At 45.0% G+C, this 24587-nt stretch overlaps 1 protein-coding gene across 4 annotated transcripts in view; it reads left to right on the forward strand.

Annotated features, from left to right (window-relative positions):
* Window positions 1–24587, forward strand: part of GSG1L (GSG1 like) — a 157627-nt gene that overhangs the window by 1327 nt on the left and 131713 nt on the right. The window lies entirely within an intron of this gene.

A 24587-nucleotide genomic window follows, 5' to 3' on the forward strand; every position in this document is an offset into this window, starting at 1 on the left:
GAGGAAATGCTGGTGAAAGCACAGAACTGAGTGACAGGAGATCGTTTCCATTCCCAGCTTGGTCACTGACTCCTTTTGCCGCCTTGGGCAAAACACTTCACCAGTTTGTGCTTCAGTTTCTTTGACTGTAAAATGGGAGTAATGGTATTTTCCAACCTCACCAGTAAAACACTCCTGGATGGAAGGTGTAGACAAGCAAACAGGACTGGATGAAGGCACTATAGGCCCACGCCTATGGCCCTTGCTCCCCAAGCTGTGCAATGATGCCAGAATCTAAGCTTTAATTTTGAAAAATTGTTTTCTAGTCCATGTGGTTGCAAAACAAAGCATGAAAATGTGACCCAGGTGTCCCCAAGGCAATGACGGCTGCAGTGAGCCTCCAGCAGAGGCAGGAGCAGCAGCCGCTACAGCCAGGGAGGAAACTGCCTGGCCCTTCACTCTCAATGAAAACAGGTGTGTTGCTCCCATCACTTCTGGGAGAGATGGAGAGGCCCGCTGCTACTGATTCAGCATCCTCTGGGGTGATGTCTGGGGTAGCTGCATATAGGAGTGTGCCTAAATCCAGATCTCCTTAATCTAGCCCTGAGTGCAAAAGGATGACTCAAAGCAAAATGGAAGAGGATTCGTCAGACCCGAAAGGGTAGAATTCCCTACAGAGCGAAAGCAAGGATTTAGGGGCTGTAGTAAAACAGGCCAAATAGTCTATAAATTGGAGCTGTCTTGGCTGGGAGCTTGATTACATCACGAGGTCTGCACTATCCCAAAGCACTGGGTTGCTTGCTTACTGGATGGCCAGGACAGGAAGTATTGCTTTCTAAGGTGGTACTTTAAGAATTAGTAAACCACTAAAGCTCATTCAGCAGAAGGGTAAATTTGGGCCATCTTGCTCAGGTGAGGGAAGGAATGTGCATGGAACTCCTGATTTCGGATCATCCTCTCAGACCTGCTTGGAGTGGAATGAAGGCAAATGCTGGACCATAAAAATGTACGGAAAAATAAAACGTTATGAAAAAAGGGCATTTTTCTCATTGATTTTGAAAGAAGAGCAGGACTTAGCCAGAGCCCAGTGGCACTCAGACCAGAACCAGGGCCAACCAAGCTCCTCTGGGTTTGTTATAGGCTATTCCAATTTTCCTAGCCAGGCTCAGTCCACTACTGTTTATACCCCAGATTTCCTGGATATCTCTTCACCATGTGAATTCAGTCCAGTTCACACATTGAGGTAAATCAGCAGTAGAAGGAAAGCCTGTATATTCCCTTCATTAAGAGCTGTGCTCAGGAGACAAAGCCATACTGGAGTGGATAACATTTAGAGCTAAGGCTACCTCCACAGCCGTCAGGCACAGGACAGGCCTAGCGCAGCCTTGGGCACTAGGCTGGCCTGACCGACTTGAAAGTGTTCGACAGTAAGGCAGGCTCATTGTGGTCAGGGCCATGTACACACCAGCTTGTAACTGGAAGCATCTACGGGGGGACACACGTATTTACTTTGTGCTGCAGCTGTGAGAAGCACCGTGTAAGGCAATCACAGGCTGTCTGCCTCTGAGTGCATTACCCAGAGCACAGCCCCCGGCTCCCCATCACACTCCCAGCATTCCTTGCCACCTTCCCATGCTCCAAATAACTAGAGCACTGTCTATAACATGCTCCCCACAGGTACAGGACTAACTAACTACACAGGATGACTTAGGTGGTGTTGTTGCAGTGCCTCACTTTTAGGGGCCCAGACTTCCTACATAATGCATAGGGAGAGCTAGGCAGCTAGGAAAGGGACTCGCAAAAGCCAGAATGCTGAGCAGAGAGCGGTATAAGCTAGTCAATTGCAGATACCAAGCAGAGGGAGGTGGCCTAAGCTGTGCCCCTCAAAAAGACTGAGATGACCAAGTGCTGGCTGGAGGCTGGCACCTCTCTTCATTTGTGATTCTCAGCCGTGAATCCTCCCTTGAATCAGGTGCCTAAGGCACTTCTTGCAAAAATGGCAGCCGCTGATGCCAAACTCTGCACAAAACAAACGTGGGGGGCAGCTATCGTCCTTATAACAATTAGACTAGTGGTTTGAATGTGGGTGTCCCACCGCTCTGGTGAGTCCCTGAACCTTTGGAGTAAAGAATCATCCTTACTCCCTCGCTCTTGGAACAAATGCATATTTAATTATTTCATACCCAATGGAACAGCTTCAACTGGAGAGATGGACAAACTCACACCAGACTGTCCCATAGACCAGGGTTAAGGCACTCATGTAAGGGCTAAGAACCCCTTCTTCAAACCCTGCAGAGGGGGGAATTGCCAGGTGTCCAATGATCTGTAACCACAGGGCCAGAACTAGTAAGGAAGAATGCCTTTGGTGTACTCACACACTCCATATAGCCACCACCCTGTTGATAGCACACTCCATACAACCATAGCACTGTTAATAACATACTCTGTATAGCCCACAAGGTTGTCAATAGCAAACTTGGTATAATCACAGGGTGGTCAATAACACATTCCATGTAGCCACCGTAGAGTCAATAGGACACTCTGTAAAGTCACAGAACTGTTAATTAAATATTCCTTACAGCCCCGGTGCAGTCAATAGCACAGATCATATAGGCACAGTGTGGGCAATAACACAGGCTGTCACTTCCATCTCATACACATACCAACAAGCATAACCATGACACTTGTCCTGCTACAGCAAATTAAACTGGTGTGTGTTTAATTTTCTAGTTTTGTTTAAACAGGGTTGGTTCCCTTAGTGGGTTTAGGCTAGGCTGGGTTGGAGGCTCCAACGCTACCCTCATACACGTTATGGCCCTAGGAACACAACACATTCCATTCCCGGCTTGCCCTGGAGATTTGATCTCTTCCTTTCTGTTGGGAACCAGTTGTGGTGGTGGTGTAAAAGCCACAGGGGAGGGCATCACATTGCTGCAATATGGTAGCAGTGTAAAACGGAGTTATTTTGTCAACTTGCGAAGATGCCAGTTAGATTTAAAGCTGAAATCTGACAACCAGATTTGCCAAATTAATATGTGTTGTATTGGAATGGAATTTAACCCTTTTTACTGAGTCTAGGAAGCATTAATTTACTAATTCTAAAGTGAAGTTTTTTTCAGGTCTACTTCTAGCTCAGACAGTGTTTCTCAAATCAGTACACATGGTATTCTTAACCAATCCACAGTTTATTAATTTACCCGGAACCACATTCATATGCCATAAACAGTTCTTCAATCAGCTGTAGACACAATCAATTTTCTAGGTCTGTACTGAAACACAAAAACACAGTCTTGGAAGCGATTGTCATAGACTAGGGTCAAGGGTCAGCAGTTATGCCAAGGAACAAAGCAAACTACCAAGATTTCTTATTACATATGAGATCAATAATAATCACTTTGTCAGTATTTCTAATATGTTTTTTACACTAGAGGTCCCTCACTAATGTGTACGGATGTCTTAATGCACTTCTAAGAGTATGGTCCCTGCTATTTGAATGGTATGGACTAAAAGGGACAAGTTTAAAATATCAAAAGCAATTGATTATAGTTATTGTATTAAATTTCTCTTAGGCCAATTTGCTGTACATTCAAAGTAGAAGTGCTAATAGCATTAGTTAAAATCCAGAATATGGTTATTTGAGGTCTCTCTAAAGAGTGCAGACTCAACAAACTAACCTGCAGTTATTTATATTACAGAATAGAAGGAGAAATACAATCTCTGAAATTTAATCTCACCACTTCTTACCCCGTTAAGCATGAAATAGGGGAGAATCCTTTCCTCATGGCTGATCCAAACATCATTCTCCTGTGTGGATTTTGCAGCTTATTTGTGGGTTCAGTCATCCCTGCTCCATTCTGTGATTCTGGCCTAGGAGAGAGGCTGTCTTCAGGAGTTCAGCAAGCTCTAGGGTCCTACAAGATGATCCAAGTTGAGATACTGTTTCAGGGTCCATTGGAGGAAGGCAATCCCCTTATTTTGTATTGGACACTGGCCAGCTAGGTATTCAGATTTCAGCTCTCTCAGTTTGTCTGAAACTTCCATTGGTATTCAGTAGAGGGTGTTGGTATATAACACATACTTTCAGTCCTTTTCTTATTATAGGATTTTTATATTGGATTCATTTAAAGGATTGTATTTCAATATTAGTCTGGACTATTAATTGGAATTCCCCCAGTTATAACCTCAGTGGGCGCTTAGATCATTTCTTTTCCCTTCTTGTGCCATGCAATCCCTGTCACTTCTAGAGTGCAACAATTTACGAAGAAAACAAACAACATCCTTTATAGTTCCTCTAACCCTAGTGGGCAGAGTCTTTACATTCTTTTCACTTCACATCTTCTGGGGCTTATGAGGTTGGAGACTTTATACTGTCAGAATAAGACAGGTTTCAGAGTAGCAGCCGTGTTAGTCTGTATTCGCAAAAAGAAAAGGAGTACTTGTGGCACCTTAGAGACTAACAAATTTATTAGAGCATAAACTTTCGTAAGCTACAGCTCACTTCATCGGATGCATTTGGTGGAGCTTATGCTCTAATAAATTTGTTAGTCTCTAAGGTGCCACAAGTACTCCTTTTCTTTTTGAGAATAAGACAGGTCAGTCACAGAGAGATGTGTGTCTGAGTCATAAGGCAAACAAATGCATAGCTTGAGGTGAAGGCAATGTGGGCTGGGTTTCTTGCAAGAACAAGTCATTTGTTCCAGTTGACCTTCAGTTTTCTGGGTCTCATAACTAATTATTTCTAGAGGGTTTAAACTTACATTTGTACACACATCACTGGTTCGTAATACTTTGTAGCAAGCCAGTAGAATGGGAATTATGTCCCCATGCAAAGAATGGGAGGTTCCCTTTAACAGTAACTTGAAGACTTTGTTAATCATTGGAGCTTTCCTTTCCTGGTAATTGGGTATTTTACTTTAGCTTAATTAATGCTCCCCAGATAAGATGTTCCACCTGTTGGGACAGGCTTATTGACGCTCATGGTCTTTAGCTCCAAGAGGAAGATAAAGGTTTGTGCAAAGTATGCCAATTTCCTTTATCCATTTTTTTGTATGTGTGAATTTGTCTGGCCCTGTTCTCACAGAATTTGTCTTCCATTATAAAATATTCTGTTAATAGTTTTTTTTTTCCCCAGCAATGTACAGTAGGAATCATTGCCTGGGTCCACAAATTAAAGAATGGTTATTTTGTTTTGTTTTTTGCTGTACAGAGCAAGAATACGAGTAACTTCCTCATTTCCAACTTGAATCTTTTTTTAACAGGCCAACTCCCTTGTCTTTAACTCCGGTTTGAATCCTATCTCTCGTATATTTTAAAATTTCTTTCAGAGTGGTTTTCCAAAAATGTATTGCACATGATATGGGAATGCTGAATTATATGAAAAAGGGCCTGGCTGTTTTGCATTTCAAACTGTTATGTTTTATATAGGGATGGAGAAACATTCTGTAAACTAAATTGTACTGAACTTGCACTATTTGGTTAGTAGCATAAGTGCGATTGGTGGTAATCTTAGTTAACAGATGATTAACTGGGCTGAGTAAGAACTACAGATGTTAACATATTTTCAAGGTACATGTTAACGGCTATATACACCTTACAATGGGATGCAACAGGAAATCATACATCTTTCTGGGTGAGGGAAGAAGAGAGACTATTTAGGATTGGGGTGTATCCCTGTCCCCCTCATTGCTCCTGCTCACATGCACTGACTTTTGTGACTTTGGAAACAATTAAGCTCAGGGCTGGCAAAGAGGGGAAGAGGGGGACAATTGTACCAGGGCCCTGAGTTCAGGGGGCCCTCAAAACATCTGTAACTGGAGTGAAATGGGAAGATGTGGATCATGTTTGCTGGGGCCCCACACCTTCCCATTTCTCTTAATGAGACTGCCTAAGCTCTTAATTTCAAATTGGACTTTTTGAGAATTCAGACACTTCTGACAAAAATGTAACACTCGTGCTTAAACAAAACCTCTGGTGCAATCTTAACATTGGTAAAGCTATAACTCCACCATAATTAGCATGACAGTTCTCTCTTTTATCTTGTTATAAGATGACATCAAGAGATCTTGGGTAACATGATCCAAATTTGTACCCTACCACGGTCATCTGATACAGGGCCCTGGAAAATCTCCTCCATGATGGAGAGAGCTGCTGTCCTACTAGCAGCTCTCTCTGAAACATCGTGTTGTCTATCTTCTGTGGAGAAACCTTCTCATTGTGTGAGCTGCACTCCTTGGCTTGTCGTCATATGGAATCTTAGGTGGCGTGCTGGCAATGTGCTGGGTAATTTTCACTCCATGCATCTGAAGAAGTGGGTTTTTTACCCATGAAAGCTTATGCCCAAATAATCTGTTAGTCTTTAAGGTGCCACCAGACTACTTGTTGTTTTTGTGGATACAGACTAAAATGGCTACCGCCTGATATTTGACTGCTAGGATAGTGAACCTGACCTACTGTCATACCCTCAGTCAGAGTAACAGGTCACGCCCTGGCCCTGGGGTCTGGTTACAGTTACATTCAGTCGCTGGGGTCCCTCCATCATAAGAATGTCATGGATGCTCTCACAGTCACTCTCCCAGTTCTAGTCCCCATCTTAGAGGGGAGCATATATCAGACAAGCATGGTGCTGGTTCTGCATAGTCACAGGTGTGCTCAGGTGCTTCCTGGGTCTATCTTCCCTCTTCCTGCTCCAGGCATAGGCAAAGATATGAGGCTAACATATTGCACGGGACTCCACACCACATGACTCTATTAGAAATCTATAACTAGGAACTATACTAGGTGGGCTTCTGAAGAAATGTGAGTTTTTGGCACATTTGAATTAGTCATGATTTGCGATCAATTTGTGGAGAGTTTGCTCAACAAAACGCTGTGTGAAAGATGCTTACAACAGGAGAGCTTCACTGTAGAAAAGGCAGTTGCCATGGCATGACTATCTGAGTCAGCACCGGCAGGATCTAGCATTCTCTGCTATACTGGCAGACAGGAACACATACAGCACAGCTTCCTTGCTCAGCTACCCACCATTTCAGCCAAAAAGATGCTTCAGCATATGTATAAAATATGGATTTTACCTTTGTAAAATCTGCTGTGACTGTGAACTGTCTACACACATTCACACACTAAACGTAAGTCAAGGAAATCTAAAGCTCTGTACTATAAGGAAATGGGATGCTGCTAGAGTTGGCAGACAAAAAGCAAATCATAAAAAAATTGGCCACAGAAATTCTGAGTTAAAGCAACCCCCAATGGGATGGAGACTGTGAGCTGTCTCAGAAGATAAAATAACTGTGTTATTAAATCAGAAATAAAAAAGCCTGAAATTGTTTGTTAATGGACAGAAGCTAAAAATGGCAGCTGATGTTGGGAGTGAAAACAATTGTATTAGTTGTACCTTTTTTAACAAACTATTTTGAAATATGTTGTTAGTAGGGTTGGTTTGGAATTTTCCATCAGAATGATTTTTCCAATGAAAAGTGCAGTTTCTGCAAAATGCAGTTTTCTGTTGGGAAAAATCAGAATGAAATATTTCCGTTTGGGCCAATTCGATCCAAACTGGAATGGTTTGTTTTTAAAACGACCCAGATTGATTCAGCTAGAATCAGTTAAAAAAATTAAACTTCATTATCCTACTGTGTGGCATATTGTCTTATGGGTAAGGTGACCAGACAGCAAGTGTGAAAAATCAGGACTGAGGGTGGTGGTCGGGGGTAATAGGTGCCTATTTAAGAAAAAGCCCTGAATATGAAATTGTGACACCTGGTCATCCTACTTATGGGTGGTGTATTTCCAGCCCCCATTCTTTCTTATGGGCTAGGCTCCAGAGGGACTACATCTCTAATAAGGCAATGCACTGATTTCACTGCGACCCAGTTGAGTGGTGCATAATGGGGGTATGCTCCCCATACTAGCCCAGCAAGCGCTGAGTTAGGCCATATGGGCCCAATCAGCTAATTAGGCTGCAAGCAGGGAGATTTAGGCTGGAGACAGCTAATTAAGGACAGGCTCACCTGTGCAAGAACAGGTAAGGCCGCTATAAACCCAGCTCCCAGGGAGTAGGGCTGCTGCTGGGAAAGGTGCTAGTCACTCCCTGAGTGGAGGGAGTTGGAGGCTAGCAAAATCAGAGAGGGGGCAAACCAGACATGTAGGAAAAAGCCCAGGGAAACAGAAAGAGGTAGGACTACACAGGGATTGTGGCTGCTTATAATGGGTTCCAACCCAGGGACCCTATAACAAAGAGGGGGCCAGAGTTCCCCTACCAGACATTGGGGAGTGGCCAGGGTATTGGAGGTGCCAGACAGACAGCAGGTCTGAAAAGCCTGTGAATTCCCTGGAAGGGGAGGACTTTAATGACCTGGCTGGAGAGCCAAGCCACAGAGAGGAAGATGCAGACCCAGGAGTGATCACGGCGGCAGAGTGAGACAAAATGGGGGGGACAACACTGGAGGGGGAGCGCAACTGGGGGGGGGCAGAGCTAATATTAAGGATGGCCAGCAGGAGGTGCCACTCACAGTGAGTGGACCCTGTGACAGGCTATATATGAGCTGGGGAACTGTATTGTGGAACTGTAGACCAGTCTGGGGCTGGCCCTTTGAGTAGAATGGTGATATCAGGCCCTCCCATAAGGAAATGCAGTTTAATGTTGAAATGACTCCATATGAAGCATTTTGGGTTATTCTGACAAACTGAAATGAAACATTTTATCTCAGGAATGTCAAATTGTTTTGGATCAAAAATATCTAAAGGAAATGTTTCAGCATTCCCAAATCAAATTTCCATTCCACAGAAAACTTCAAAATATTGCAGTTTCAGAATTTTCTGCAGGATGGAAATTCTGCATTCACTCAGCTCCAATTATTACCTAGAAAAAAACAATTGTTTTGCGTATGCTCAGACAACACCAAGTTATTGTATGAGCTATCTCAAAGCCCAGTTTAACTGGAAAATGTACAAGATGGGATTTTTCTGAAGCACTCAGTGTTGGTCTAATTCTGTTCCCATTGAAACTAATGGGAATTTTATCATCGACTTCAATGGGATCAGAGTTAGGCCAACACTGAGTGTTTCTGCAAATCCCACTCATAGTTTATGGGATGACATGTATATACTATTGAAGAGAGTGCTGAAGCCCTGTCCAGTCAAAGAACCAGCTTTGAATCACACAGCTTCTCCAGTGGGAAGAGAGGGCGAATTAATAATACATTCTAGAGCAGTGCTACTCAAAGTGGTGGTCCATGGACAGGTGCCCGTCCACAAGCCATTGGCTGCCGGTCTGCGTGCACATTGGAAAAAAAAATTGCGGGTCCCCCACATCAGATAGCTTGAGAAGCACTGCTCTAGAGAATGGTTGGAGAGACTTATTCAGGAATATGATTCTTTAGTCAGCCTTAAACAAAACTAACAGATATTGTCACTATGCTATGATAAAGTGACAACAAAGATTGTGACTTACTCTATATTCTGTGATAGCTGCTGTGAATCAGGAACTGCATAAGCTCCTGTATCTACAACTGATAATATTTTCCAGGTTGTGCGGGGGCTCAAAGTTTTTTACTGTAAATATGGCACTGGTGTGCATTATCCCCTGAATCCAGAAATCTGGCAACCTTTACTATGCCTTTTTTCGGAGTCTCTAAAATTTCTTTTAGGCTTTCCAGTGCTCCTGAGGTTTCTCAACAGGCCAAGATTCAAGATTGTGTAGTTTATAAGGCATTTGGTAGGTGGATAAGTACACAATGTCAAGAGAGATGAAAGAGGCAGCAAATCTAACCTAATATTAGTAATGGGAGACTGTAATCCACACATATGCTTGTCAGATGGCCCAACAGGACAAGGTTTCCCAACAACGCTTCATGTAATTTTTCTTGAAACAGCTAGATCTAGAGCACGAAGAGGAGAGGTTATTTGTGACTTAACTCCTGTGCGTTACTTCAGGCTAATTTAAAAGTGACAAACCTAACAATGACCACAATATAATTAAGTTAAACATCCACGAGGCAGGTAGGATACCAAAAAGTGACACACAGATTGCTTTAGAAAAAGATTTCAATAAAATGAGAAGGTTAAATGCTAAGGCACTAAAGCTAAAAGTAAAGGAAAGATAATCCCTAGAGAAGGCGTGGCTGCTACTAAGAAAAACTTATAATAGAATCTCAGAGGACACACAGACTACTGAACAGAAAGGGAACCAGGAAGGCAAGGAGTAAACCATGTTTTCTACATGACAGGTTCAAGAAGCTATTTGAGCCAAACCAAAATCCTTGAAAACTTGGAAATCTAAGCCTCTGAAGCCAATAAATAGGATAATAAATTACAGCAGACATTAAGTAAGAAGGCGATAAGAAGGGCCAAAATGGAGTTTGAAGATCAAAGAGCTAAGGGAATAAAAACAAACAAGGGATTCTTTAAATATAGCAGAATCATAAAGTCTGCAAAAGAAGTGGTGGGCGTGCTAGATCATCAAGGGTTAAAGTCAGCAATTAAAGAAGATAAGGACATTGGTGAGAAACTAAATGATTTCTTTGCCTCAGTCCACTGTTAGGGAGAGTCCTACCTGGGATTGGACTTTCTGGTAAAGATCAGGTGCTCTCAGAGATGGAGGTGTCTGAAAAAGGTCCTGGAGCAAACTGATGGTTTAAATTGCAATAAATCAGGATAAGTCACTAGGCCCAGGTGATGCATCCAAGAAGGAGCTTAAGTAGGCAGTGACTGAGTTGCAAACAAACATTTCCAAACTCTCACTGAAAACTGCTACTGTTCCAAAGGACTGAAGGGTGGAAAATATTATACCCAGGTTTTAAAAAGGCTGTAGAGAAGATCTGGAGAATTACAGACCAGTCAGCCTTACATCTGTACCTGGTAAATTGGTTGAAACAATAATTAAAAATAGAACAACAAAACATCAGGAAGATCATGTTCTGCCAGGGTCTAACGAGCATGGTTTCTGCAGAGGAAAACTGTGTCTCACTAATCTCTTAGAATTCTTTGAATGTGTGAATAAAGGAGAACCAGCTGATATAATGTATTTTGACTTCCAAAAGGCCTTTGACATTGTCTCATACAAGAGGCTACTAAAGAAGTTAAGTGGTCATGGGGCGAGAGGCAGAGTATTGCCATAGATCAAAAAACTGGCTAGGAGACAGAAAATAAACACTAAGATTCAATTGTCAATTTTCATCATGGCAAAGCTTAGCGGCAGGGCCTCAAGGTTCCATACTGGGTCCTGTGTTGTTTTTATATATTTATTAATGATCTGGAAAGGCAGGTAGTAATAAGGAAATCATTGAGGCCAAGAACTGAACAAGATTCAAAAGAGATTGGCCATTTATATGGATCTCAAGAAGATCCAGAGTGATCATAATTAATTATGAACAAATTTTGGAAGACAGGCTTCAAGACTCAAACTAAGAGATGAGGCTATGACCTGTTTGGGGGGAAGATTATCCCACATCTTCCTATTATGGAGGTATTACACCTTTCTCTGAAGCATCTGGTTCTGGTCACTGTCAGAGACAGGACACTGGACTAGATGGAGTCTGGGTCTGATCCAGTCTGGCAATTCCTATGTTCCTATAAAATGAATGATGTTGTCCGTAGTTCTCGGAGTTATTGTATCAGGCTGTCTTCGGACTCAGGCAGAGATTACTGTAGCAGTAACACTTGGGTCACATTTTCAAACATTTCTTCACTGCCACTGCATTGAGTGGTTTTTTAAATGAAAGCTGAGAGTCTGGCATCATCACATGGCACCAAGAGCTGGAGCCCTAAGCTCCTGCTTTGTGTTGCTGTCTCTTACCTCCACACAATCAGAATTACATGTCAAGTTTAAACTGCAAAACTATCTATAATATTTCCACAGAATAATGTCTATCTCCACACTGCACACAATGCATTTCTAATGAGAAATATTAAATATGTATAAACATGTAAATTCTAATAGTTATAATATTTTTGTAGTTCTATATTTAAATATGAATATATATAAGTAGTTAATGATTTGCTGAGAAGGAGGCAGTTAACTTATATGAGTGGGAGACAGAAGGACAGATAGAAAGATGCCAAGGTAACTAGATATTCTGCAGGCTAAAGATTTTCTTTCATGTAGTCAGGGTTTTTTATGCATTTTGTTTTTGTAATATACTAATTCACTTTTGTTTTAAGAAATTAATGAGTAACATGTGCAGCTACAATAGTCGCAGGCAAACAGATAAGCATTAATCCTGAAAAGATAAAAATTGTCACAGACAAAAGCAAAAGATAATGGGGTGAAATTCATCATGCTGCTGAGGGTTAGCAAAGGCTGGTGCACCACTTTATTTTTGCATCTATTTGTGATAGTGCTCTACACAAGTGTGAACTTCACCTAGCCTGATTACATATAGATATGGGGGGGTGTGCAAATGGTGTTTAGTATTCTTTTTGGTGGATTTTTAGTGGGTTTTAAAATATTTCCTGTTTTAAATTTTATTGAATATTTCCATGTTCTTTTTTGTACTGGAGGTTGAATAAGAGCATCTCATTTACCTTCTCTAGCCCCTGCCTTCTATCATGTCCCCTCTTATCCAGTTCCTCCTTAAATAGTCCTAGTCTTAATGCCTCTTCATACAGAAATCTATCCACTCCTCTAATCATTTGCATTGCTCATCTCTGGAGCTCTTTGATTTCTGGTATATTCTTAGGATGGGGTGATAGAATTGACAGTATAACACTATTTGCACAATTATTTTCCATCCATTTTCTTTGCTTGTTGGCCACTGCTACACACAGCAGAGGACTTTACTAAGCTGTCTTCAGTGCAACCCAGCTCTTTTCCCAGGGTGGTTCCAGTGGATTTAGAATCCAGTAAAGAGTGTGAGAAGTTAAAATTACTCCTCCAAGCTGCATTAACTGGCATTTGCCAATACTGAATGTCATCTGCCATCATGCTGCCCATTCCCCTGGCTTTGTCAGGTCCCTGTGGTACCCCATTCCACCGTTTTGAAATGTTGCTGTTCTCCAAAATGTAAACTAAAACTATGTTTGGGAAGGGTGATTTTTTTGGGGTAACTCTGAACTAAAAGCCTTGGCAGTGGTGGTCTAAATTGCCATAATGGTCCACTCTGCAAGTAACACCAACCATTCCTTTCCTCTGACTACTCTCTTCCTGGTTTGCTGCTACCTGGCCCCTGTTTCTGTGTTGGTGCAATGATTCTGTGAGCATGTGTGGTCATGCCACCAGAAGCTGCTGATGCTATAGCTGCTGGTGTTCCTCCACACCCTGCTGCTGAGGGTCCCATGTGGCACTCCGGGTCCTGAATGTTAAGATGTGGGTAGGAAAGGGAAGGGCCATTGTCCCGTCAGTTTGGACCATGGAGCAAACAGTGGGGCAAGGGTGAGGCAGATCATAGTGACACATGCCTAGTGAAGTCCTGCAATGGGGGAGAATGGTGATCTCCAAGACCCCTCACAGGCCGTTTTCTCCCCTTTCTTCTGCTCAGTGGAAGGTTTTCATCATAAAGGTTAAGAGATGACTTGATCACAGTTTGTAAGTATCTACCTGGGGAGAAGACAGAAGAGGGCTCTTCAGTCCAGCAGACAAAGGCACAACAAGATCCAGTGCCTGGGAGCTGAAGCTAGATAAATTCAGGCTAGCAATAAGATACAATTTTCTCACAGTGATGGTGATTAACCATGGAATAGCTTACCTGGGGATGTGGCGGATTCTCCATCACTTGAAGTCTTTATGGTGAGATTGGGTATCTTTCTAAAAGACCTGCTCTAGCCCAATCAGAAGTTACGGTGTTGATGCCAGAATCACTGGGTGATTTTTTTTTTCTGGCCTATGTTGTGGAGGAGATCAGACAAGATGATCATAATGGCCCCTTCTGGTCTTAGGCTATTCACTTCTTGGCTTAAACTATTCTGCTCTCACTGAGTGCTGTTGGCTCTTCCCACAGGTGGTATGTGCCTGTTGGTGCAGGAGGCATGTTAACTGAATTATTATTTATTCCAGGACAGCCTAAGAACCAACCAAGAATGGGGTGCCACTATGCTAAACAGAATAGCAGACAGTCCCTACTGTGAATTCCATACAGAATAAACAGACCACACAGACATAGGGTAGGGGACAGGGACACAACACACTGCAACAATAGGGCTGAAGTTTTAATTAGAACTGCTTGAGTAGCAAATTAGTTCAGCCAGCTGCTAAGAAATCAATCCCTGGAATCTATTGCCAGCATTATATCCCTGGGTGGTCATCAAAGGCAATTAAGCTCTGCCAGGAATTCAGATATGCTGGTAACAAACAGGAGGCTATTAATAAGAGCAAGGAACTCATTCAACTGCTGGATCAAACAAGGTGTGATCGATAGAGGGAGACAATCACAAAGGTGGATTTTACTCAATCCAGCCAGAAAGCCTGGCATTAAAAGTCTTTCTGGATATTCCAGACTCATCAAAAAGGGGTTTCCTTTCTCTACAAATGTCATTTCCTAACCAGTGACTATTGCCCATAGACAGAACCTGGATATGTCTTTCAGCCCTGCAGGCAAAACTGAGATTACAGATGGCAGGCTCCTAGTAGGGATTCAAACTTGATGGGTCTTTTTTCAGACAAAGAAGTGGACTGGACCATAAAGTTTATGAAAACAGGAAAGGCTCCAGACCTGGATTATATCCATATGAAGTTCCTACTATACCTAAGGCTAAAAGGTGATTGCTTTTGTTCCTCAATCAGTGTTTCCAGAATAACCGCATGCCAAAAAATGGCACAATGCAAAGGTTGTAGCCATTCTGAAACCAGGAAAACCCTGGAAGATCCCAAGAGCTAGTGATCCATCTCTCTACCTTGTGTCAAATACAAGTTTATGAAGAGACTGATTCTGATGTGCATCAATGAGGTTATCAAGCCACAACTGCTCTTTGTTCAGGCTGGCTTCAGATGAGCACGCTGTACCCAAGATCACATTATTTACCCAACACAAGACATTGAAGATGCCTTTGAGAAGAGCAAGAAAGTTGGTGCTGTTCTGGTGGATCTATCAGCTGCATGTGATGCTGTTTGGCAGGTGGGGCTGACTGCCAAGTTGTGTCACATTGTTCTCTCTAAACCCACGGTGCAGCTCATCTTGGAAATGATGTTAAATTTGAGTTCCTTTTTGCAAGCTGGAGACAAACTTAACTGGCTTAGACATCTCTGTAGTGGACTCCTGCAAGGATCTATTGTAGGTCTCCTCCTTCTCAACATATATGCTTTCTGGCTTTAATTGTTGGTAGGTTGTAAGTATGTACATGTGGATGGGCTGTCTCGCTGATGTAGAGAACGATCTACCCAATGTTGAAGAAACACTCTGCCAGGACATGAATGCTCTGGCCAAAGCTTCATCAAATGGAGATTTACTTTGAGAGTCTGATAGTGCCCACAAACTTCCATCTAAACAATTGCCTGGCCTATCAACCCCTTACAGTTTGTGCTGAGAATCATCTACTCCCTTTCCAGCCAGTTGTCGCTTATTTAGACTGCGGTCCAGTTTGACTCCTAATATACTGGTCACATCTAGAACACTTTAAGAAAACTCTCACCTCCTGCACTGCCGTGAGATAAAAGCTAACAGGAACCTCCTGGGGAACAGAAGCAAATGTTCTATGAACCTCATTTCCAGCACTGGTGTTTGCACCAACAGAATATTGTGCAGCAATTTGGGGCAGAAGTTGGCACTGCCTCTCCCTCTGCTGGACATGGGTTTAGTGGGAGCACTGTGAGGAAGACAGAGCTCCTACACATTACCGTTCAGCAGCAACCATCACCAGCTACAAACCCCAGCTCCCTGCTGCAAAGCCCTTTAGACACCCCTACTTTTGAATGGTGGTGATGGAAATATAAGGGTCACTTGCCAGCTATGCAGATGTTTATGGCTGTATTTGACTGTGACCCCTAAAGGGTAGGGGCCTCTGGTATGCTGAACCACGTGGCGCACAGCCCTCATGACTTAAAGTAGCAGCAGCTTCTCTCAGTACAACAAATATGCACTGGGCCCTCAGAGCAGGGGTTGGCAGAGCACAGTGTAGTGTGTTCAAGTGGGACAGAAACATGGTCCTAATCACCCTTTGGCCATATCACTGACTGCAACCTGTGCAAGGATGCTGGTGTGCACCTGCTTCCTTTCTCCCAAATGGAGAGTAAGGGGTACAGGGACTTTGCAGCTGCTTATGCTCCCAGGTGGCATATATCCCGACAGTCCTATTTTGCAAAGGGGGCCATGGCAGAGCTGTGTGCAGCCATGAGGGGAGCTATACGGTGTTCCCTGGGTAACTGTGAAGGTGGTAAGGAGCATCTGTTCACGAATATATGGACCAGTGGTCAAACAGCTGTCATGGCTCAATGGGTAAGCAGCAGCAAGACTAGCACTACCCGTGACTGCACCACATTGTCCGTGTGAAGTAGCACTCCTCCAGGAGCATTGTGGGGAAGCTGCATGTTGTTGCAGAGGAATGGGTGAGCCTCTAACTCTCTGCTAGTGTTGTGGACACGGACAATGGATTGCATGTCACCAAGGCCATGCATGATGGAGGCTAGGGACATGCTGGAAGCCTCCTTCACTGCCTCAGTCTGGTGATGAGGGAATTCTAGAGGGGGATGCCCAGGTGCAGCGTGGCTTACAGTGGCTGTCAAATCCAAGGTCACGGTAACCGTCTCTGTGCAGCGCGAGGTCTCACTCTCTTTGCCAGATAAAGCAGGAGGTGGTAACCAAGGAATTCTGCCTTTTGCATGCTGGAGCATCTGTCTGAGCAGAGAGCAGCAGGGCAAGCATTCTGCAACCCTACTTAGGCTCAGACAGACATCCTCCTGGACCTGTCAGCATTCCTCCGGCTGCTCATGGAGAAGATCTGCAACCACCTAGAGCAGGGGTTCTCAAACTTCATTGCCACCATCACCCCCTTCTGACAACAAAAATTACCACCGGGCCCCAGGAGGTGGGGACTGAAGTCTGAGCCTGCCCAAGCCCCACCACCCCACAAGTGGTGGGGGGAAAGCCAAAGCCCCGCTGCCCCAGGCTGGGGGGCCAAAGCCCAAGCCCGAGGGCTTCAGCCCCTGGCAGGGGGCCTGTAACCTTAGGCCCGCCACCCAGGGCTGAAGCCCTCGGGCTTGGGCTTTGGTCCTGGCCCCAGTAAATCTAAGCTAGCCCTGGTCACCCCATTAAAATGGGGTCGTGACCCACTTTGGGGTCCCAACCCACAGTTTGAGAACTGCTGGCCTAGACCGCTGCAGTGAGGTCACCACGCTGGCAGCAGGGGTGATGTGGCATTAGCCAGGTAATCCCTTTGCTGTGCAAACTGGAGAGGAAACTAACCCCACGTAAAAAAACCTCTTCTAGCAACCGAGCTCTACGCTGGGTTCTTTCTGATTGGGAACATGCTGTCTGCGCTTGTGGGAAATTTCCATTTACAAGCAATGATGGAAAAGAAGCTCCACCTGACTGCAACACTCCTAGTCCCCTGTTTCAAAACCACCATGGCTTCATTTCTGTCAGGGAAGAGGAGGGCACTTAGAGGTAGATTCATAGGCATGGTGGCTCAGATCCATGACCAAGAGCGTCCAATGTGTGGCCAGCAGCATTACTACCTGCAAGCAATGTTCCCTCTAATTTTTTTGACAGGCCGTGTGCGCAAAAAATTTCTTCTGTGCAAATTTTTGAAGCAGAGTTCATATTTGTGCGCCATGAGGCAAATGCGCCCAAGCGAATAAAATGCTTATACATTTAAAAAGTTTTAATTTGCAATTTGTGATAATAGTTTTACAGCATGTTATTTTATAAATGTCATTTTTAAATACTTAGAAAAAGGAAATTTAACCTCCTTTCCCTTTCCCCCCCTTGCCAGCTAATAGAATCTGGCTGTGTTGATAGATGGCGGGGGAACAATGTCAAAAATTGCCCGTAAATGATATTTCGGCCTGGCTCCTATGTAGTATTTCATTTTTGTGCGTGCGGGGTTTAGTATCTGTGCATGCACACATGCACACAGCTTAGAGTGAACAGTGCCTGCAAGTGACATCATGGCAGATGCAGCAGGAGAGGGAGAGAGCAGTGGGTCCTTTTGGGACAGTCTGGAGGGCTTTCAATTGGTCAGCGTTGCTTCTGGCTCCTCTCAGAGCCAGGGTGTTGCTGCTGCTACAGTGAATGGGAGGAATGTCTCCATGATCCCAGAAGAATAAGCCCTAACTGAGTCCCTCTGTCATACTGGCAAATACCCAGAGATGTGAGGCCAGCACTGCACCAACTTGCTGTCACCCACCTTTCCTGTCCACTGCAGTGTGGCCCGAGTGCCCATTTAGTGTGGCATGTGCAATAGTGACAACACTAAGACAGATGCACGTCTCTCCTGGGGCGTGTGGAGAGAAGTCTTTTCATTTGGATGAATGATAAACAGCAATAAACCCTGCCAGAAGAGGCTGTGGGTGGGAGGAGGAGGCAAGTCTGGAGCCGGCTTGCAGCCCTAGGTCCCTAACTGTGACATAACTGCACTTGTATTCTCCAGCCCCTTCCTCAGCAAATGCAGCATGTAGAGAGACTTAGCTCAGCGTCCACCTCGGGTGACACAGACACATGAGATCTATCAGAGTGCTGTCACATGGAATGACTTCATCATGTCATTTACTCATTGCAGTGGAGGGGTGGTGCTAGATGCAGGGGGAGCAGGACTAGCTCAGCCAACCATGCCTGTGTTGGATTAGCAGGCTGACCCGGTCTGAGCCTCTGAATTGGTCTGGGGGGTTCTGATGGACACTCCCTTTTCTACATGGTTCAAAACAAGGCTCTGGGCTGGTGTGAGTCACCAGATCTTCTAGCTCCTCCTCCAGCAATGCCCTTTTGGGAAGGGGGGCATCTCCCATGTCCTCATGGCAGGCAGCACCCACCTCCAGACAGTGTTGGGGTCACCACTGTGGGAAGGTCAGGTGGGGAGAGCAACCCAGCTTCCACCATCCGGCAGTGGAAGGTGTGTTCTTCCATTAGCCTCCTTCCTCTCCCTCTCCTCCAGGGACTCTTGTCTCCTGGAGGGGCATCAGCTCTTAGGCAGTAGTGTCCATCCTTCCGAAGCAGCACCTGGCCCCAACAGAATGTGCAGACAGTGGCTGCTGCTTCTCCAGCAGGGGGACCTGAGATTGAGAGCTGGTCACTACCTTGGAGGCTGGGGCTGCCAGCATGTGGTACCTGCACCTTCTGAACTCAGCTATGCACCTGTGCATGAAGCTGCTCAAAAATAGTGTTCTCAGCCTTTTTCTTTCTGAGGCCCCCTTCCTAACATGCTATAAAAACTCCACGGCCCAGCTGTGCCACAACTGTTTTTCTCCATATACAAGCTAGGGCCGGCGTTAAGGGCAATTGCATGGGGCCCCATGCCATAGGGGGCCCTGCAAAGCTAAATTGCTCAGGCTTCATCTTTTGGGTGTTGGCACTCAGGGCCTTGGGCCGCAGTCCTGCACAGCGGGGCTTTGGCTTTCAGTCCCGGGCCCTAGTGAGTCTAACACCAGCCTTGCTTGGCGGACGCCCTGAAACCAAGGGGCCCCAGACCTCTGGTTGAGAATCATGGCTCTAAAGGGCCCAATGCTCTTGTCACCAATTGCATAGCAGCCTCCTACAGAGGTTTCTGCATGTTCCTTCCCACACCTCCTTTCCTCTCTCCTGTGCCCCTGCATACATATTGACCCCTTTCCTCAGCCCCTCCCTGGGGCCCAGCAGAGTCACCTTGACCTGCCCCTAACAGCTGTGACCAAAGCACACCCTTCTCTCCCACACCACAAAACCCTATTTCCTTTTCCTGTTGTTTTTGAATAGGGACATTTTCAATGAGCAATTAAAATGTTTGGGCAAAGTTTGAAGAGATGAAGCATCTTGCAAGCATGTGAGCGGCATATGGAGTAGCTGTCGGTTTCTGCAAGGAGTGGGGATGCCTCTCATCCCGCTGTGAGAAGCGGGCAGAGGGCACTGGGCTAGTGCTAGTGTTGATCAGAATGTGCTTTCGCAATGCACTCTTTCCCTAGGATCATGGAGACCTCTCTGTGCAAGTGACAGGCTGTAATCTAAAGGCTAGAGAAGGGTTTTTCCTCTGTAAGGGATTGGAGCTTTGGGGTTTTATTCGCCAACTGATGTGGGTAGTCTCTGCAGCTGCATAGTGGTAAATAAGGAGAGATGAAAGGCTCAAGGTTTGAGACAATCTGTGGAAAGGGCCACGCTGTGCTCCATCTCTTTAAAGAGGAGGTGCCTAGGTGCTGATAATGAACTCAGCAGTTTCTAATGTGTACTGATCACCTACAGCACATGTTGTATTCCACCTTGGTTCGTAGAGGACTGTCTGAATCCACCATGCAAGTGAGGCAGATATTTAGCTCTTCCCATCTCTGTAACTTTCCTAATGCTACCCAGGACAGCTGCTGTTTAAATCCTGTGATTTCTGCTTTCTGGAATCGAGGGGAGAGGATATAGGAACTGCTGCTCATTTTAAAATTTCTTGGTTTATCAGGAAAGCTGTGAAAATAGTTTTGCTAGCATGGCTGCTGTTTTCATCACCTGGTAAGCTGCGCCTATTCAAACAAATGTGCTTTCATAGAGCCAAATGCAAAATTATACCTCTAGGAACAAGGAAGGCAGGCCATACCTACAGAATGGGGGATTGTATCCTCGAAAGCAGTGACTCTGAAAAGGGATCTAGAGGTCACTGCGGACAAGCAACTGAACAGAACCAGCCAGTGTGATGCTGTGGCAAAAATGGCTCATGCGATCCGTGGATGTATAAACAGGGGAGTAATGAGTAGAAGTAGGGAAGTGATTTTTACCATTTTATGTGGCATCGGTGATATTGCTACTAGAACCCTGCAAACAGTTCTGGCGTCCACATTTTAAAAAGGCTGTTCTAAAAATTGGGGAGTTTGTAGAAAGGAGAAAATGATTCTAGGACTGGAGAAAATGCCATAGAGTGAGACATTAGGCTATGTCCATGCTACAAGCAAGTCATGCGATTGCCCTGCTCACGTACACATACTCACGCTAGCTCTGATTGAGCTAGTATGAGTATAAAAAGCAGTATAGCTATGGTACCATGGGTGGTGGTGGCAGAGGCATGACTGAGGTTTGCTGTCATCAATATAAAGGGAAGGGTAACAACCTTTATGTATGCAGTAATATAAAATCCCTTCTAGCTAGAGGTTACCTGTAAGGGGTTAAGAAGCTCAAATAACCTAGTTGGCACCTGACCTCAAGGACCAATGAGGAAGGAAGATGCTTTCAATTCTGGGGAGTGGGGGGGAAGGCTTTTTTGTGCTTTGTTTGTGTGCTCTCTCAAGTAGAGAGAGAGAGAGAGACCGGGGCAGAAAAAAAAATCTCTTAAGAACCTGCCTGAAAAAGCATCCAGAATTACTAAGATAGTAAGTAAAACCAGGAAAGGCATCAGATTATCTTTTGTTTTAGCTTGTGAATTTTCCCTATGCTGGAGGGAAGTTTATTCCTGTTTTTGTAACTTTGAAACTAAGCCTAGAGGGGAATGCTCTGTGTCTTAAATCTTTTTATTTTTCCCTGTAAAATTGCCTTCCATCTTAATTTTACAGAGGTGATTCTTTTACTTTTTTTAATAAAATTCTTCTTTTAAGAACCTGATTGATTTTCAGTGTCCTAAAGACCCAAGGGTTTGGTCTGTGCTCACCTGTACCAATTGGTAAGGATAGTATTCTCAAGCCTCCCCAGGAAAGGGGGTGTTAGGGTTTGGGGGGATATTTTGGGGGAATAGGAACTCCAAGTGGTCCTTTCCCTAAATCTTTGTCTAAATCACTTTGTGATGACAGCATACCGTCCATCCAAGGACAAGGGATTTGTGCCTTGGGGAAGTTTTAACCTAAGCTGGTAAAAATAAGCATGGGGGTCTTTCATGCGGGTCCCCACATCTGTACCTCGGAGTTCAGAGCTCATGAAAGCTTATGCTTAAATAAATTTGTTAGTCTCTAAGGTGCCACAAGTACTCCTTTTCTTTTTTGTGAATACAGACTAACACGGATGCTATTCTGAAACATGGTGGCAAGAGTGGGATAATTTTGAATCAGAAGCACAAAGGGTTTAAAAGGATTTTTTTCTCCTTATGACTGCTTGAAAAACAGAGAGGTTTTTTTGTTTGTTTTTTGTCTGTTTTTTTATAAAAGGACACTTTTTTTTTTAACTGGAGTTTTTCTCTCTGCCTGAGGGCAAGGTAGTTAACTTCCTGCAAGGGAATTCACAAGTAGGGTTTATTTGTTTTTTCTAGCTCTTGGGTTAGACTAGGCTAGGATGACAGACAGTGAAGTCCAAAAGAAATTGGAATTAGCCAGATTTGAAGCTGAAGAGGGACAAAAAGAACATGATAGACAGATGGCCTTAAGGCGCTTGAAGTTGGAGGCACAAACAGCCAGAAAAGAGGGTGCCCACAAGAGAGCTGTGGAGGCAGAAACAACCAGGGCGGAGGCTGCCCACAAGAGAGCCCTGGAGTTAGAGGAAAGGGAGAGGCAGCACACTGAGAAGGAGAGGGAAAAAGAGAAGAAGCACGAACTGGAGGTGATGGAGTGGAAACGACAAAACCCTTCAGCAGCTGGCTCCACTTCCCCAAAAATCCATAAATGGGAGCAACTATGGCCGCAGTATGATGAATCCAGTAATATTGCTGAATATTTCCTCACCTTTGAGACCACACAATACCACCAGGGGCAGCCCAAGGCCCCACCTACACCCCAGGGAAAACCCCAGACACCTTATCATTCCACCACACCATTCTCCAGCAATCCACTTCACCCCACTGACCAGTCAGCTGGGCGATGTTTTAAATGTAATGAGCTGGGGCATATGAAGGCCAACTGTCCCAAGAACCCCAACAGATTACAGTTCATTACAACGGGGTCACACCAAAGGTCCTCAGGCCCAGTTGCCTCCCAGATACCCTCAGAGTGAAGGGAAACTGTGAGTGTGGACAGGAAGAAGGTTACAGCGTGGAGGGACTCTGGAGCACAGGTGTCAGCTATCCACCAATCCTTAGTGGACCCCAGCTTAATCAACCCAAAGGTCCAAGTGACGATTCAACCCTTCAAGTCAAACTCTTTTGACTTGCCTACATCCAAGTTGCCTGTCCAGTACAAGGGCTGGTCAGGAATATGGACTTTTGCAGTCTATGATGATTATCCCATTCCCATGCTGCTGCGGGAAGACTTGGACAACCAATGTGAAGCTGGCCAAGAGGGTGGGAATGGTCACCCGCAGCCAAGCTAAGTGAGCTGTCACACCTATCCCGGTTCCTGAGCCTTCCACCAGGGTCCAGTCTGTGTTACCAGAAACCCATATGGAGGTGATAAAACTGGATCCCCTGCCAATGTCTGCAACAGCAGTAGTTGAACCAGTCCCAGAGACCCAGCCAGAGCCAGTTCCAGAATCAGAACTGGCAGAGCAACCAGCACCAGAACCATTGCCAGCACTGAGTCCAGCACTTGCAACCCCGTCTACAACTCCATCACCAGAGGGCACCACCGAGCCTGCACTGGCAGCAGCAGATAAACCTATGCAAGAGGCTCAGCCAGAGGCTGAACCACAACCTAGCGCTTCCGCGGAGAGCGGTTCACAGTCACCGGAACCAACCCCATCCCCTGCATCGCTTCCCGAGGGACCAAGCCCAGGTCCACCATCCAGTGAGGAACTGATGTCTCCAACATCAAGGGAACAGTTCCAGGAGCAGGAAACAGATGAGAGCCTCCAGAGAGCTTGGACGGAGGCAGGGAGCAACCCACCGCCTCTCAGCTCTTCTAATCGATCCCAGTTTGTTGTAGACAGAGGGCTTTTATACAAGGAAACTCTTCCTGGTGAGCACCAGGAGGACTGGCATCCACAGAGACAGTTGGTAGTTCCAACTAAGTACCAGGTAAAGTTCTTGGGCTTAGCCCACGATCATCATAGTGGCCATGCCAGGGTGAACGGAACCAAAGACCGTTTGGGGAGGTCATTCCACTGGGAGCAAATGGGCAAAGACGTTTTCTACTTTGTCCAGTCTTGCGAGGTGTGCCAAAGAGTGGAAAAACCCCAAGACCAGGTCAAAGCCCCTCTCCAGTCACTCCCCATCATTGAGGTTCCATTTCAGTGTGTAGCTGTGGATATTCTGGGTCCTTTCCCAAAAAATACACCCAAAGGAAAGCAGTACATACTGACTTTCATGATTTTGCCACCCAATGGCAAAGCAGAAGCAGTAGCTCTAAGCAACCCCAGAGCTAAAAGTGTGTGCCAGGCATTATCAGATATATTTGCCAGGGTAGGTTGGCCCTCCAACATCCTTACGGATTCAGAAACTAATTTCCTGGCAGGGACCACGAAAACTTTGGGAAGTTCCTGGGGTAAACCACTTGGTTGCCACCCCTTACCACCATCAAACCAACTGCCTGTTGGAGAAGTTTAATGGAACTTTGGGGGCCATGATACATAAATTCGTAAATGAGCACTCCAGTGATTGGGACCTAGTGTTGCAGCAGTTGCTCTTTGCCTTCAGGTCTGTACCACATCCCAGTTTAGGATTTTCACCATTTGAACTTGTGTATGGCTGCAAGGTTAAGGGGTCACTACAGTTGGTAAAGCAACAAT

This window comes from Dermochelys coriacea, chromosome 10 (assembly GCF_009764565.3).
Source record: "Dermochelys coriacea isolate rDerCor1 chromosome 10, rDerCor1.pri.v4, whole genome shotgun sequence".
Classification (NCBI taxonomy): domain Eukaryota; kingdom Metazoa; phylum Chordata; order Testudines; family Dermochelyidae; genus Dermochelys; species Dermochelys coriacea.